This window comes from Procambarus clarkii, chromosome 7, assembly GCF_040958095.1.
Source record: "Procambarus clarkii isolate CNS0578487 chromosome 7, FALCON_Pclarkii_2.0, whole genome shotgun sequence".
Classification (NCBI taxonomy): Eukaryota; Metazoa; Arthropoda; class Malacostraca; order Decapoda; family Cambaridae; genus Procambarus; species Procambarus clarkii.
This window is the reverse complement of record NC_091156.1, coordinates 32,635,836-32,652,657: the sequence shown is the minus strand read 5'-3', so window position 1 is coordinate 32,652,657 and position 16,822 is coordinate 32,635,836.

Here is a 16,822-nt window from a genome sequence, read left to right as displayed (position 1 = left end):
ACGTGTAGTGTGGGGGCGTTCCCGACACGAGGACCAGGAGCTACATCTCGACTCTCATCGGAGGATAGGGTGAAGTAGGTGGTTCTAGTTCCCTCCCCATTCCCCTTTAGTTAGCTATATTATTTGGCTATATTATCTAGCCTGAAGATTTTATATGTCGTGAGCAAGTCTCACCTATGTCACGGTGAAGCACCAGTGTGCTAGACAGTACTATCAAGAGTACTTGTAATATTCATGTTGATTATTGGTGTGTACAGGCACCAGGAACCAGTGATAAATTTACTGTGTTGTGTATATCTTTCTATAGATTTTGATATGAACATATAGTGGTAAATTATATATAAGATTATGCCAGTATGTGGAGGTTAGGCTATGTGCTCAGAAACTATTTATTTTCCATGTATTGATGATTGATTTATATACCATATATATGTCTATGTTCATTCAGTGAATAATCATTTGTGAGTACAGTGAATTATTGCGTTATCGCCCACGAGAGAAAGTACTGAAAACTCCAGTGTTAATATTTCATAATATATTGTTGAGTGAAGAACAATGTGAAGCCATTACAGTGAATCATTATAGCATTGATTGTAGAAAAGACTGTTTGAGCCTGAGTACAGTGTAACTGAGTAATCCGGTTTATTTAGCCAATATCGAGTGTGCGAGTTTCTAGTAATATTGGAGAATTTAACGAAACAGCGAATCTAGAAAACAAGCAAAGTTCGCGCGGAGAGGCCACGCGATCAGCTGGTTTTTGACACTTGATGAGGGGGGGGGGAGATGTTGCCCCCTGATGATCGCATAATATCCGTGGGAATTACCAGCCGCGTAAGGATCAGTTGATTTATTTGTTATTGTTTGGCCTTGTGACATCTTTCGTACATTTTAAGTAAAACACAAAACTCTCTTTGTGTTTTTATCATCCCCTCCATTGATCTTGTGGCTATACTATACCTGTAAGCATAGAGTGATAACAATAAGTACCTGACTGATTCCTGATCTTTGAGTGTGACCTTGCCAAGGCTACCACTGAATACACCAGTCCACTGAGGGTGTTACTGGCCACCTTAAACACCAGTTGGCGATCTTGTGTTTAACCGTAGAGCCCTATTGTTGGGGAGGGCACACGACAGTCGAGGTGAACGAGTCGTGTTCTCACTCTTTCTTAATAAGAGGCCGTTAAGATTGACTGGGAGACTCTCCTGGCGTGCAGTGGCGCCGTGAGGATCGAGGGAAGACCCGCAGGGCTACGGTGAGTTACCTTGAGCGTAACTATTGCTCACCCCAGAGTAAGGGTAGAGAATAATAAAGAGGTGGAAACCCCCAACACTACCCAAAATAGATTTGGACATTTGACAGAGGAGGACACTGACTCTAGCCCAGTTGTAGATGTTACGAGGAGAGACTACGGAATTAAACCTCACGTCACTCGGTGACAGAAGAGTTAGAGGGGACATGGTCACCACATGCAAGATTCTCAGAGGAATTAATAGGGTTGATAGAGACAGGCAATTTACCACAAGGGGCACACGCACTAGAGGACACAGTTTGAAATTGAATGCCCAAATGAGCCATAGAGACGTTAGAAAGTATTTTTTTCAGTGTCAGAGTAGTAGACAAATGGAATGCACTAGGAAGTGATATGGTGGAGGCTGACTCCATACACAGTTTCCAGAGTAGATATAACAGAGCCCAGTAGGGTCAGGAACCTGTACATTAGTTGATTGACTGTTGTGAAGGCAGGACCAAAGAGCCAGAGCTCAACTCCCCCAAGAACAGTTAGGTAAGTACACACACACACACACACACACACACACACACACACACACACACACACACACACACACACACACACACACACACACATACACACACACACACACACACACACACACACACACACACACACACACACACACACACACACACACACGCAAACACACATACACACAGGAAACGAGTAGGAAAACAACAACATGGCAGTTAACACTATAATTGAGAGGGCAGCCTCTGCTGCCTGTAGAAATAGATCCCACCTGCTCATCATGGGGGACTTCAAATCACGGAAGGATTGACTGGAAGAACAAGGAACCACATGGAGGCGAGGATACGTGGAGAGCCAAACTACTGGAGGTGGCGACTAGAAACTTTTTAACCCAGCATGTCAGAGAACCCACAAGGATGAGAGGAAATGACGAACCAGCGAGACTCGACCTGGTCTTTACCTTCAACGACTCTGACATAGGAGAAATCGGTTTTGAGGCCCCAGTAGGAATGAGCAACCACAGTGTATTAGTGTTTGAGTACCTGATTGAAGAAGGGTTATTGAACTCGAGGAGGGCTACCAAAACCAAAAGGTTAGCATACCGAAAGGGAAACTATGAGGAGATAAGAAAATTCCTAACAGATATAGTATGCGAAACAGAGCTCAGGGAAAAGACGGCCAAAGATATGATGGACTACATCACGCAAAAGTGCAAGGACGCAGCAAACAAGTTTGTCCCAGCCCAAAAGGAAAACAGTTAAATGAAGATGAGAAACCCATGGTTCAATCAGAGATGTAGGCTAGCTAAGCAGCAAAGTAAAAGGGCATTGAGAAACTATTGGAATAACAGGACACTGGAGAGCAGAGTAAGATACCAGAATGCCAGGAATGAATATGTCAGGATGAGAAGAGAGGAAGAAAGACAATTCGAAAATGACATCGCAAGTAAGAAAGTAATTGTCAAAAGAAGGCACCAAACCGGGAAGGCTATGTAGCACCATCAAATGCGCAGAATAATCAAAGGGCGCTAAATATCACCAAGGATGCCAATACGAGAACAAAAACGCATAAGGCGAACGATATCAAAAGTATCCGAGTCACCAAGAATTCTATTGAGGGACAGGTGACCGCGAGGGGCGGTCGGACTCAGCCTAAATTGCTGCATAGCCACATCAGGAGAAAAACAACAGTAAAGGAACAGGTTATGAAATTAAGGATAGGGGCAGAAGGATTCACTACAAACGACAAGGAAGTGTGTGAGGAACTGAATAAGAAATTCCAAGTCTTCACCTTAGAGCAAGGAGAAATCTCAAAAATAAGAGAGGGAATAGCTAACCAGGAACCACTGGAAGAGTTTGAGATTATCAACAGGGAAGTAAGGAAGTGTTTATTAGAGTTGGATGTGATAAAGGCTATAGGCCCGGATGGAATCTCTCCTTGGATACTAAAGGAAGGAGCAGAAGAACTGTCCCTACCACTCTCCATAGTGTATAACAAATCACTGGCAACAGGAGAACTGCCTGAAATTTGGAAAGCAGCTAACGTAGTCCCGATATACAAGAAAGGGGATAGATAGGAGGCACTGAGTTACAGGCCAGTGTCCCTAACCTGCATACCATGCAAGATGAAGGAGAAGATTGTGCAAAGAAAGCTAGTGGAGCACCTAGAGCGAAAGAACTTTGAAACACAGCATCAACATGGGTTCAGGGATGGCAGGTCCTGCCTCACAGGGTTACTTGAATTCTACAACCAGGCAACAAAAATAAGGCAAGAAAGAGAAGGGTGGGTAGACTGCATATTTTTGGATTGTCAGGAAGCCTTTGATACAGTGCCACACAAGTGGCTAATGAAAAAACTGGAGATGCAGGCTGGAGTGAAAGGGAAGGTACTCCATTGGATAAAGGAGTACCTAAGCAACAGGAGACAACGAGTCAGTTTGAGGGGTGAGGTCTCAGATTGGCGAGACGTTACGAGTGGAGTCCCGCAGGGGTCAGTCCTTGGACCTATACTGTTTCTGATATACGAAAATAATCTCCCAGAGGGTATAAAACCGTTTCTCTCAATGTTTGCCGATGATGCAAAAATTATGAGGAGGATTGAAATTGAGGACGATAGTAGGAGGCTACAAGATGACCTAGACAGACTTAGTGAATGGTCCAACAAATGGCTGTTGAAGTTCAACCCGAGAAATGCAAAGTAATGAAACTAGGCACTGGAAACAGGAGGCCAGACACAGGATACAGAATAGGAGATGAAGTACTTAATGAAACGGACAGAGAGAAAGATCTAGGAGTTGATATCACACCAAACCTGTCTCTTGAAGCCCACATAAAAAGAATAACGTCTGCGGCATATGCGAGGCTGGCTAACATCAGAACAGCGTTCAGGAACCTGTGTAAGGAATCATTCAGAATCTTGTGTACCACATATGTTATACCAATCCTGGAGTATGCGGCCCCAACATGGAGCCCGTACCTTGTCCAGCACAAGACGAAGCTGGAAAAAATCCAAAGGTATGTCACTAAACTAGTCCCAGAACTAAGAGGCATGAGTTACGAGAAAAGGCTGCGGGAAATGCACCTTACGACACTGGAAGACAGAAGAGTAGGGGGAGACATGATCACAACCTACACAATCCTCAGAGGAATCGACCGGGTAAACAAGGATAAACTATTCAACACTGGTGGGACGCGAACAAGGGGGACACAGGTGGAAACTGAGTACCCACATGAGCCACAAAGACGTTAGAAAGAACTTTTTCAGTGTCAGAGTAGTTAACGGATGGAATGCATTAGGCAGTGATGTGGTGGAGGCTGACTCCATACACAGTTTCATATGTAGATATGATAGAGCCCAGTAGGCTCAGGAATCTGTACACCAGTTGATTCACAGTTGAGAGGCAGGACCAAAGAGCCAAAGCTCCACCCCCGCTAGCACAAATAGGTGAGTACACACACACACACACAGAATAATATTAGAAAAAAGGATATTTATTTATTTATATATTTAATTATTTATTTGTTATACAAAATTAATTTATTGTAGAGAATTAATGTTCAATGTTTGCAAAGACCTAAGAAATCAGTCGGCGGCTGGTCCGAGCAACATTTTGTAACTTCACACAGTAACGTTTTGAAGTGCCTGTGCGAGGTCATCCATGTTGCTTTGTCCATGGTCCTCTAGTTTTTCGTCCCTCTTTTTGTGAAACAAAATCATTGTTTTGGTGAGCTGGCATTGTTGCTCAAATATTTGTTGTTTCAGCTCCTTTTCTTTTTGTTTATAATATTCCAGTTCCCGACGTTTTCGTTCATAATTTATTGCAGCCATTTCACATTGTTTCCATGCAGTTTTCTTTTGTGTGCGGCCGTTTTCTAGCCATCCCTCGAAAGACTGACCATTTTCTAGCCATCTCATTGTTGGCTTCGTCATAGCTCGGAGGGTGAAGGAATCCTCAGATGCCTTCAAGGGATACATTGTCCTTTATGAAGTATTGTTTGTAAGGCTTTGCCATATGACAGAGGAATAATAAATATCTAAGATAGAGAAAAATTAGTGAGGGTTGTAGAAAATTTTACAGTAAGGAATATGTCGTGGTGATGGGAGTGTAGAAATGTGGTACTGATGATGGAAGTGTAGTAACGTGGTAATGATGATGATTAGTGCAGTAATGTGGTGATGATGATGGGAGTGTAGTAATGTGGTGATGATAATGGGAGGGCAGTAATGTGGTGATGATGATGGGAGTGTAGTAATGTGGTGATGATGATGGGAGTGCAGTAATGTGGTACTGATGATGGAAGTGTAGTAACGTGGTAATGATGATGATTAGTGCAGTAATGTGGTGATGATGATGGGAGTGCAGTAATGTGGTGATGATGATGGGAGGGTAGTAATATAGTGATAATGATGGGAGTGGAAAATGTGGTGATGATGGGAGTGTAGTAATGTGGTGATGATCATGATGGGAGTGCAGTAATGTGGTGATGATGTTGGGGGGAGGGGTAATGTAATGATGATTGTGAAAGTGGAGTAATGTGTGATCATGATGAGAGTGGAGTATGATGTGAGAGAGTGATGATGTGAGTAGAGTAATGTAGCGATGATAATGGAAGTAGAGTCATATAGTGATGATGATTAGTGGAGTAATGTAGTGATGATAATGGGAGTGGAGTATTATAGTGATGATGAGTGGAGTAATGTAGTGATAATGATGGCAGTAGAGTAATAAAGTGATGATGATGAGTGGAGTAATTTAGTTATAATGATAATAGTGGAGTAATTTGGTGAAGATTGTGGGAGTTGCGTAATGTGGTGAAGGAGTTAATAGGACTGGAGTAATGTGGTGATAATGGTGGGATTGAAGAAATGTGATGATGATGATGGGATTGGAGTAATGTGGTGATGATGATAATGATGGTAATAATGGTGATGATGTTGGGAGTGTAGTAATGTGGTGATGATGATGATGGGAGTGGAGTAATATAGTGATATTGATAAGTGGAGTTATGTGGTGATGATGATGGAATCTGAGTAATGCGGGGATGAAGGTGGGAGTGGAGTAAGGTGATGATAGTGATGGGTGGGAAGTAGTGTGGTAATGATGATGGGAGTGTAGTAATGTGGTAATTATTGTGGGAGTGTAGTAGCCGTGGTGATGAAGTTGGGAGTGCATTAGTCATGAGGATGTTTTAGGGAGTGTAGTAATGTGGAGATGATTTCGGAATTTTAGAAATGTGGTGATGATGTTGGGCGTGTAGTAATGTGGTGATGATATTTGAAGTGTAGTATTCATGGTGATGGTGATAGGTGTGTAGTAATGTGGTGATGATGATGGGAGTGTAATACTGTGATGATAATGATGAAGTGGAGTAATGTGGTGAGGATGATGGGAGTGGAGTATTGTATTTTTTTGGTAGGAGGGGGGACGGGGTATATTCCTGCTCGAGCCCTAAGCCTTTCGCTGGCCCACTAAGTATTGCTTGTTTCTGTTTTACTTTGGCGGAGTATGAGTATTTATGATTCGTATGGTCGCTTCAGTAAGATTTTGTCCCAAGTGTTTAAACAGTTCCTCTGCTCTGTTGAATCTAAGTTGAAATCTTCATGGGTTTGTAACTCTGCACTTTGTTAGATAATGTTCCAGTGGTCTGTCAGCATTTCTCCACTTTGTTGACATTGTGGTGATGATGATGATAGTGGAGTAATATAGTGATGATAATGAAGAGAGTGAAGGAATGTAGTGATATGGATTGGAGTGGAGTATTGTGGTGATGATGATGGGAGAGTAGTAATGTGGTGATGATGATGATAGTGTAGTAATGTGATGATGATGATGATAATGATGGTGATGGTAATGGTGTTGGGAGCGTCGTATTGTGGTGACGATGATCGAAGTGGAGAAATGTGGTGGGGATGACGATGGGAGTGTAGTAATGTGGTGATGATGGTGGGAATGTATGAAAGTTGTGGTGATTGTTGGAGTGGAGCAATGTGGTGATGTTGATGGGAGAGTAGTAATGTGGTAATGATGATGATAGTGTAGTAATGTGATGATGATGATGGGAGTGGAGTAATGTGGTGATGATGGTGGGAATGTATGAAAGTTGTAGTGATTGTTGGAGTGGAACAATGTGGTGATGTTGATGGGAGAGTAGTAATGTGGTAATGATGATGGGAGTGTAGTAATGTGGTGATGATGATGGGAGTGGAGTAATGTGGTGATGATGGTGGGAATGTATGAAAGTTGTGGTGATTGTTGGAGTGGAGCAATGTGGTGATGATGATGGGAGTGTAGTAATGTGGTGATTAGATGGGAGTGCAGCAATGTGGTGATGATGATGATGGGAGATGAGTAATATTGTGATGATGATGATGGGAGATGAGTAATATTGTGATGATAATTGGAGTGGAGTAATGTAATTATGCTGATCGGAGTGAAGTTATGTGGTGATGATGGTGATAATGATGGTGATGATGTTTGGAGAGTTGTACTGTGGTGATGATGATGGGAGTGTAGTAGTCGTGGTGATGATGTTGGGAGTGCATTAGTCGTAACGATGTTGTTGGGAGTGTAGTAATGTGGGGTGATGATGGGATTGTAGTAATTTTGGTGATGATGGTGATAATGATTTTCATGATGTTTGGAGTGTGGTACTGTGGTGGTGATGATGATGGGAGTGAAGAAATGTGATGATGATGATAATGTAATGAAGTAATGGGATTATGATCGAAGTGTGGTGATTATGATTGAAGTGGAGTAATGTGGTGAGGATGATGATGGGAGTGTAATAATCTTGTCATGACGAAGAGAGTGGATAATGTAGTGATGATGATAGGAGAGTAGTAATGTGGTGATGATGATGAGAGTAAAGTAATGTGGTGATGATGATGGGAGTGTACTAATGTGGTGATGATCTTGAGTTATCTTGAGATGATTTCGGGGCTTTAGTTTCGCCGCGGCCCGGTCCTCGACCAGGCCTCCACCCCCAGGAAGCAGCCCGTGACAGCTGACCCAGGTACATATTTTACTGCTAGGTATCAGGGGCATAGGGTGAAAGAGACTCTGTCTATTGTTTCTCGCTGGCGCCGGGGATCGAACCCGGGACCACAGGATCACAAATCCAGTGTGCTGTCCGCTTGGCCGACCGGCTCCCCTCCCCTGATGATGGGAGCGTAGTAATGTTATGATGATAATGGGAGTTAAGTAATGTAGTGAAGTTGATGGGAGTAGAGATATGTTGTGATGATAATGGGCGATGAGTAACGTTATGATGATGATGATGATGGGAGTGTAGTCATATAGTGAATAATTTAATTATGATGGTGATGATCTTGGGAGAGTATTAATATGGTGATATTATGAGTGAAGTAATGGTGATGATGATGGTAGTGTAGTAATGTGGTGATGATGAAGGGAGTGTAGTAATATGATGATGATGATGATGATGAGAGAGGAGTAATGTTGTTAAGATAATGGAAGAGGAGTAATGTGGTGATGATTTTTTTTTTTTTTTTTTTTATGCAGGGATATTCCTGCGCGGGCCCTAATCCTCTGGCTGGCCCACTAAGTGTTGCTTGTTTCTGTTTTACTTGGGCTGAGTATGAGTATTTATTACTCGAATGGTCGCTTCAGTAAGATTTTGCCATATGTGTCTAACAACTTCTTCTGCTCTGTTGAATCTAAGTTGAAATCTTAATGGGTATGTAACTGTGCACTGTGTTAGATAATGTTCCAGTGGTCTGTCGGGCATTTCTCCACAGTGTTGACATTTTCCCTTTATCTTCCGTAACCTATAAGCCTATTTCCCATGCACATGGGTATCCAAGCCGGTAATGATGGGAATGTAGTAGTTTGGTGAGGATGTGGGGAGTGCATTAGTCGTGATGATGTTGTCGGGAGTGAAGAAATGTGGAAATGATTTTGGGAGTGGAGTTCTGTGGTGATGATGTTGGGAGTGTAGAAGAGAGGTGATGATAGTGACAGTGAAGTAATCTGGTGATGATGATGGGAGTGTAATAATGTGAAAATAATGATGGGATTGGAGTAATGTGGCGATGATGATGATGGGAGTGGAGTAATGTGGTGATAACGGTGGTAGTGGAGTAATGTGGTGATGATGATGGAAGTGTATAAATGTGGTGATGATGATGGGAGTGTAGAAATTTGGTGATGATGATGAGGGAGTGTAATAATGTGATTATAATGATGGCAGTGTAGTAATGTTGTGATGATGAGAGTGTAGTAATGTGGTGATAATGATAGGAGTGTGGTAATGAGGTGAAGATGATGGAATTGAAGTAATGTGATGATTATGACAGTGAAATAATATAGTGATGATGATGGGAGTGTAGTAATGATGTGATGTTGATGGGAATGAAGTAATGTTGTGATGAGAAAGGGAGTGATGTAATGTGGGGATGATGATGGGAGTGTACAAATGTGGTGATGATGATCGAAGAGGAGTATTGTGGTGTGGATGATGATGGGACTGAAATAATGTGGTGATGACGATGGGAGTGATGTAATGTGGTGAAGATGATGGGAGTTTAGTAATGTGGGGATGATGTTGTTGCGTAGTAATGTGATGATGAAGTTGTGAGTAATGTGATAATAATGTTGATGGGATTGTAATAGTATGATGATTATGGTGATAATCACGGTGATGATGTTGGGAGTGTAGTAATGTGGTGATGAGGTTGGGAGTGTAGTAGTAATTGTGATGATGATGGATTTGTCGTAAAGTCATGATGATGCTGGGAGTGGAGCAATGTAGTGATGATGGGAGTGTAATAATGTTATAATAATGATGAGAGTGAACTAATGCGGAGATGATGATGAGACTGGAGTATTATTAAAATGATGATGGGAGTGAAGTAATGTTGTGATGATGATGGATTTGTAGTAATGTGGTAATCATTATGGGATTGTACTGATTCGGTTATGATGTTGGGAGTTGAATAATGTAGGGATGATGATGGGAGTTATATAATGTGTTGATGATGATGGGAGTGTAGTAATGTTGTGATGATAATAGAGGTTGAGTAATGTTATGATGATGATGATGAGAGTGAAGTAATGTGGTGACTATGTTGGTGATGATGTTGGGAGTGTAGTAATGTGGTGATGATGTAATGAGTGAAGAAATGTTGTGATGATGATTTGAGTGAGTTAGTTGTGGTGATGATGTTCATAGTCGTGATGATGTTGTTGGGAGTGTAGTAATGTGGTGATGATGTTAGGAGTGAAGTAAGGTCGTGATGATGATGATGATAGGAGTGTTGTAATGTGCTGATGATGATTGGAGTTTAGTAATGAGGTGATAATGATGATGAGAGTGGAGTAATGTTGTGATGATAATGGAAGTGAAGCTCCGTGGTGATGATGATGATGTGAGTGTAGTAATGTGGTGATGATGGTGATAATGATGGTGATGATATTGGGAGTGTGGTAATGTGGTGATTTTTTTTTCAGGGATATTCCTGTGCGGGTCCGAAGCCTCTGGCTGGCCCACTAAGTGTTGCTTGTTTCTGTTTAACTTGGGCGGAGTATGAGTAATTATTACTCGTATGGTCGCTTCAGTAAGATTTTGCCATATGTGTCTAACAACTTCTTCTGGTCTGATGTTGTGGTGATGATGTTTATAGTGCATTATTCATGATGATATTGTTGGGAATGTTGTAATGTGGGGATGATGTTACGAGTGTAGTAATGTGGTGACGATGTTAGAAATGTAGTAATTTGATGATGATGTTCGAAGTGTTTCTCTTGAGGTTATCGACTGATGATTTCGGGGCTTAACATCCCTGCGGCCCGGTCCTTGACCAGGCCTCCTGTTTGTTATAACCCTCCTCCTCCCCCAGGAAGCAGCCCGTAGCAGCCTGATGTTGGTGGGAGTGTAGTAATGTGGTGATGTCGATGGGAATATAATAATGTGATGATAAAAATGGGAGTGGAGTAATGAGGTGATAATGTAGGGAGTGAAGTATTGTGATGTTGATGATAGGAGTGATGTATTGTAGTGATGATGATGGGAGTGTATTAAAGTGGTGGTGATTGTGGGAGGGGAGGAATGTGGTGATGATGATGGGAGTGGAATAATGTGATGAGGATCTTGAGAGTTGAGTAATGTAGTGATGATGATGCGAGTGTAGTAATGTAGTGATGATAATGATGATAGTGGAGTAATGGGCCGATGTTTATGGAAGTGGAGAATTTTTTTAATAGTGATGAGAGTTGAGTAATGTGGTGATGATGCTGGGAGTGTATTAATGTGGTGAAGATGAAGATGGGAGTGCAGTTATGTTGAGATGATAATGGGAGTGAAGTAATGTGGTGATGATGATGATGATGGGAGTGTAGTAATGTGGTGATGATGGTGATATGATGGAGATTATGTTTGGTGTACAGTAATGAGGTGAAGATGATGGTGTGTAGTAATGATGTGATGATGATATGAGTGAAGTAATGTGGTGGTGATGATGGGGGTGTAATTATGTGGTGATGATGATGGAAGTGTATTAAAATGGTGATGACAGTGGGAGTGAAGTAATGTGGTGATGATGATGAGAGTTGAGTAATGAAGTGATGATGATAGGAGTGGAGTAATGTGGTGAGGATCTTGGGAGTGGAGTAATGCGGTGATGATGATGGGAGTTTAGTAGTGTGGTGATGGTGATGAGAGTGTAATAAGGTGATGATGATGAGAGTGTGGTAATGTGGTAATGATTACGGGAGTGTAGTGATGTGGTTATGATGTTGGGATTTCAGTAATGTGGTGATGATGATGGGAGAGTAGTAATATCATGAATATGATGGAAGTGGTGTAATGTTGTGATGATAATTTCAGTAGAACAATAAGGTGATGATGATGATGATGATGATGATGATGATGATGATGATGATGATGATGATGATGATGATGATGATGATGATGATGGGAGTGTAGTAATGTGGTGATGATGGTGATAATGATTGTGAAGATATTTGGAGTTTAGTAACATGGTGATGATGTTGGAAGTGCATTAGTCGTGATGATGTTGTAGGGAGTGTACTAAAGTGGTGATGATGTTGGGAGTGTAAAAATGTGGTGATGATGATGGGAGTCGAGCAATGTGGTGATGATGATGGGACTTGAGTATTGTTGGAATGATCAGAATATTGGAGTAGTGTGGGGGTGATAGTGGATGTGTATCAATATTGTGATGATGATAGGAGAGTAGTAATGTGGTGATGATGATCGGTTGCAGTAATATTATTATGATGATGGAATGCTAGTAATGATGTGATAATGAGGGGAGTGGCAGTAATGATGTGATGATGTTGGGATTGGTAGTAATGATGTGAAGATGATGGGGGTGTAATAATGTTGTGATAATGATGGGAGTGTATTAATGAGATGATGATGATGATAATTTTAATGATGATGTTGGGAGTGTAGTAATGGTGATGATGATCTAAGTGGAGTAATATAATGAGGAGGATGATGGGAGTGTATTAAAGTTGTGATGATAGTGGGAGTAATGTTTTGATGATGCGAGTAGAGTAATGTAGTGATGATGATGGGAGTGGAGTAATAGGGTTAGGATCTTGGAGTGGAGTAATTTGGTGATGATGATAAGAGTGTAGTAATGTAGTGAAGATGATGGAAGAGTAGTTGTGTGGTTATGATGTTTTGAGTAGAGTAATGTGGTAATGGTGATGAGAGTGTAAAAATGAGGTGAAGATGATGATGGAAGTGTGGTAATGTGGTGATGATGGGAGTGTAATATTGTGGTAATGATTATGTGAGTGTAGTAATGCGGTGATGACGCTCAGAGTATAGTAGTCATAGAGATGATGGTGGGTGTGTAGTAATTTGGGGATTAAGTTGGGAGTGGAGTAATGTAGTGATGATGTTGATGAGAGTATAATAGTGTGATGATTATGGTGATAATGATAGTGATGATGTTGAGAATGTAATAATGTGGTGATGATGTTGGGAGTGTTGTAATGTGGTGATGATGTTGGGAGTGTTGTAATGTGGTGATGATTCTATGAGTGTAGTCGTTGTAGTGATGAGGATGAGAGTTCATTTGTCGTGATGTTGGGAGTGCAGAAATATAATAATGATTTTTGGAGTGCAGTAATAAGGTGATGATGATGGGCGTTCAGTAATGTTGTGATTATGAAGGGAGTAAAATAATGTGGTGGTGATGATGGGTGTAATAATGTGGTGATGATGATGGGTGTAATAATGTGGTGGTGATGATGGAAGTTCAGTAATTTTGTGATTATGAAATAAGTAAAGTAATAAGGTGATTTTGATCATCACCACATTACTTCACTCCCAACATCATCACCATCATTATCACCATCATCACCACATTACTACACTCCCATCATCATCATCACCACATTACTTCACTCCCATTATCATTGCAACATTATTCCACTCTCATCATCATCATCACCACATTACTACACTCCCATCATCATCAACATGATGATGGGAGTCACTCCCATCATCATCAACATGATGATGGGAGTCACTCCCATCATCCCAACCTAATCATAGTCTTAATCACCATAATCTCCACATTACTACACTCCCACCATCATGACCACATTACTACACTCCCACCATCATGACCACATTACTACACTCCCACCATCATGGCCACATTACTACACTCCCACCATCATGACCACATTACTACACTCCCACCATCATGACCACATTACTACACTCCCACCATCATGACCACATTACTACACTCCCACCATCATGACCACATTACTACACTCCCACCATCATGACCACATTACTACACTCCCACCATCATGACCACATTACTACACTCCCACCATCATGACCACATTACTACGCTCCCACCATCATGACCACATTACTACGCTCCCACCATCATGACCACATTACTACACTCCCACCATCATGAACACATTACTTCACAACCATCACCACATAACTCCATTCCCTCCATCATCGCCACATTACTCCACTTCCGTCATATCACTACATTACTCCACTCCCATCGTCATTACCACTCATTATCATCAATATTTCACTCCCATCATCATCCTCACCACATTACTCCACAACCATTATCGTCACTACATTACTTCACTCCGCTATCATCACCACTTTAATACACTCCCATCATCACCACACTTCTTCACTCCCATAGTCATCACATTATTTTACTCTATCATCATCCTCTTCACATTACTCCACTTAGATGATCATCACAATATTACTACACTCCCAACATGATCACTATCATTATCATCATCATCACCAAATTACTACACTCCCATCATCACCACATTTCTTCAATCCCATCATCATCACAACATTACTTCACTCCCATCATCACCACATCATTACCACACTTCTATCATTATCACCACATAACTACACTCTCATCATCAGCATCACAACATTACTGCACTGCTATCATTGTTATCATATTATTACAGTCCCAATCAATCACCTTAAATCTTCATGATGATGGGATTCTTCAATCCCATCATCATCACCACATTACTCCCATCATCATCATCTCTATGACTACTATACTCTGAGCGTCATCACCACATTACTACACTCCAAACATCATCACCACATTACTACACTCCAATCATCATCATCACCACATTACTCCACTCCCAATATCATAACCACATTACTACACTCCCATCATCATCACCACATTATTACACTCCCATCATCATCACCACATTACCACACTTCCATCATCATCTTCACCTCATTTTTACACTCTCATCACCATTACCACATTACTCTACTCAAAACATCATAACCACACAACTACTCTTCCATCATCTTCACTACATTACTACACTCTTATCATCATCACCAAATTACTCCACTCCAAGATCTTAACCCTATTACTCCACTCCCATCATCATCACTACATTACTGTACTCGCATCATCAAAACATTACTTTACTCCTACTATCATCACAACTTTAATACACTCCCATCATCATCCTCATTACATTACTCCACTTAGATCATCATCACCATTACTACACTCCCAACATCATCATTAAAATTATCATCATCATCATCTCATTAATACACTCCCATCATTATCACAACATTATTACACCCCCATCATCTTCACATCATTACTACCAATCCCAACATCATCACATCATTACTGCCACTCCCCTCATTATCACATCATTACTAGCATTCCATCATCATAATAATATTACTGCAACCCATCATCATCACCACATTACTACTCTCCTATCATCATCACAATATTGATACACATCCACTATCACCACCACACTACTCCAATATCCTGATCATTCCCACAATACTCAAGTCCCATCATCATCACCACATTGCTCGACTCCCATCATCATAACCACATTTTTACACTCCCAACATCATCACCACTTTAGTACACTCCCTACAACATCATCACGACTAATGCACTTCCAACATCATCACCATGTTACTAAACTCAAAATATCTTCACCATCATTATCACCATCATCACCACATTACTACACTCCCATCATCATCATCATCATCATCATCATCATCATCATCATCATCATCATCATCATCATCATCATCATCATCATCATCATCATCATCACCTTATTGTTCTACTCAAATTATCATCACAACATTACACCACTTCCATCATATTCATGATATTACTACTCTCCCATCATCATCACCACATTACTGAAATCCCAACATCATAACCACATCACTACACTCAGGTAATCATTACCACACTCTCATCATCATCACCTTATTACATCTCTCACTCTCATCTCTTACCACACTCTCATCACCATCACCACACTACTAAACTCCCATCATCATCACCGCATCACTCCACTCCCAAGATCCTCACCACATTACTCCACTCCTATCATCATCACTTCATTACTCAACTCTCATCATCATCACCACATTACTTCACTCCCACTGTCATCACCATATTAATACACTTCCATCATCATCACCACATAATTACACCCCCATCATCACCACCACATTACTTCACTCATATCATCATCACATCATTACTACACCCCATCATCTTCACCTCATTACTGTACACTAAACATAATCTCCATCATATCACCATCATCACCACATTACTACACTCCCATCATCATCATCATCACCACATTACTTCACTCCCATTATCATCTCAACATAACTGCACTCCCATCTTCATCTTCACCACATTAATGCACTCCCAGCATCATCACCACATTACTCAACTCTCATCACTATTAAAAAAATTCTCCACTTCCATAAACATCGGCCCATTACTCCACTATCATCATTATCATCACTACATTACTACACTCGCATCATCATCACTACATTACTCAACTCTCAAGATCCTCATCACATTATTCCACTCCCATCATCATCACCACATTCCTCCCCTCCCACAATCACCACCACTTTAATACACTCCCATCATCATCACTACAATACATCACTCCTATCATCAACATCACAATACTTCACTCCCTACATTATCACCTCATTA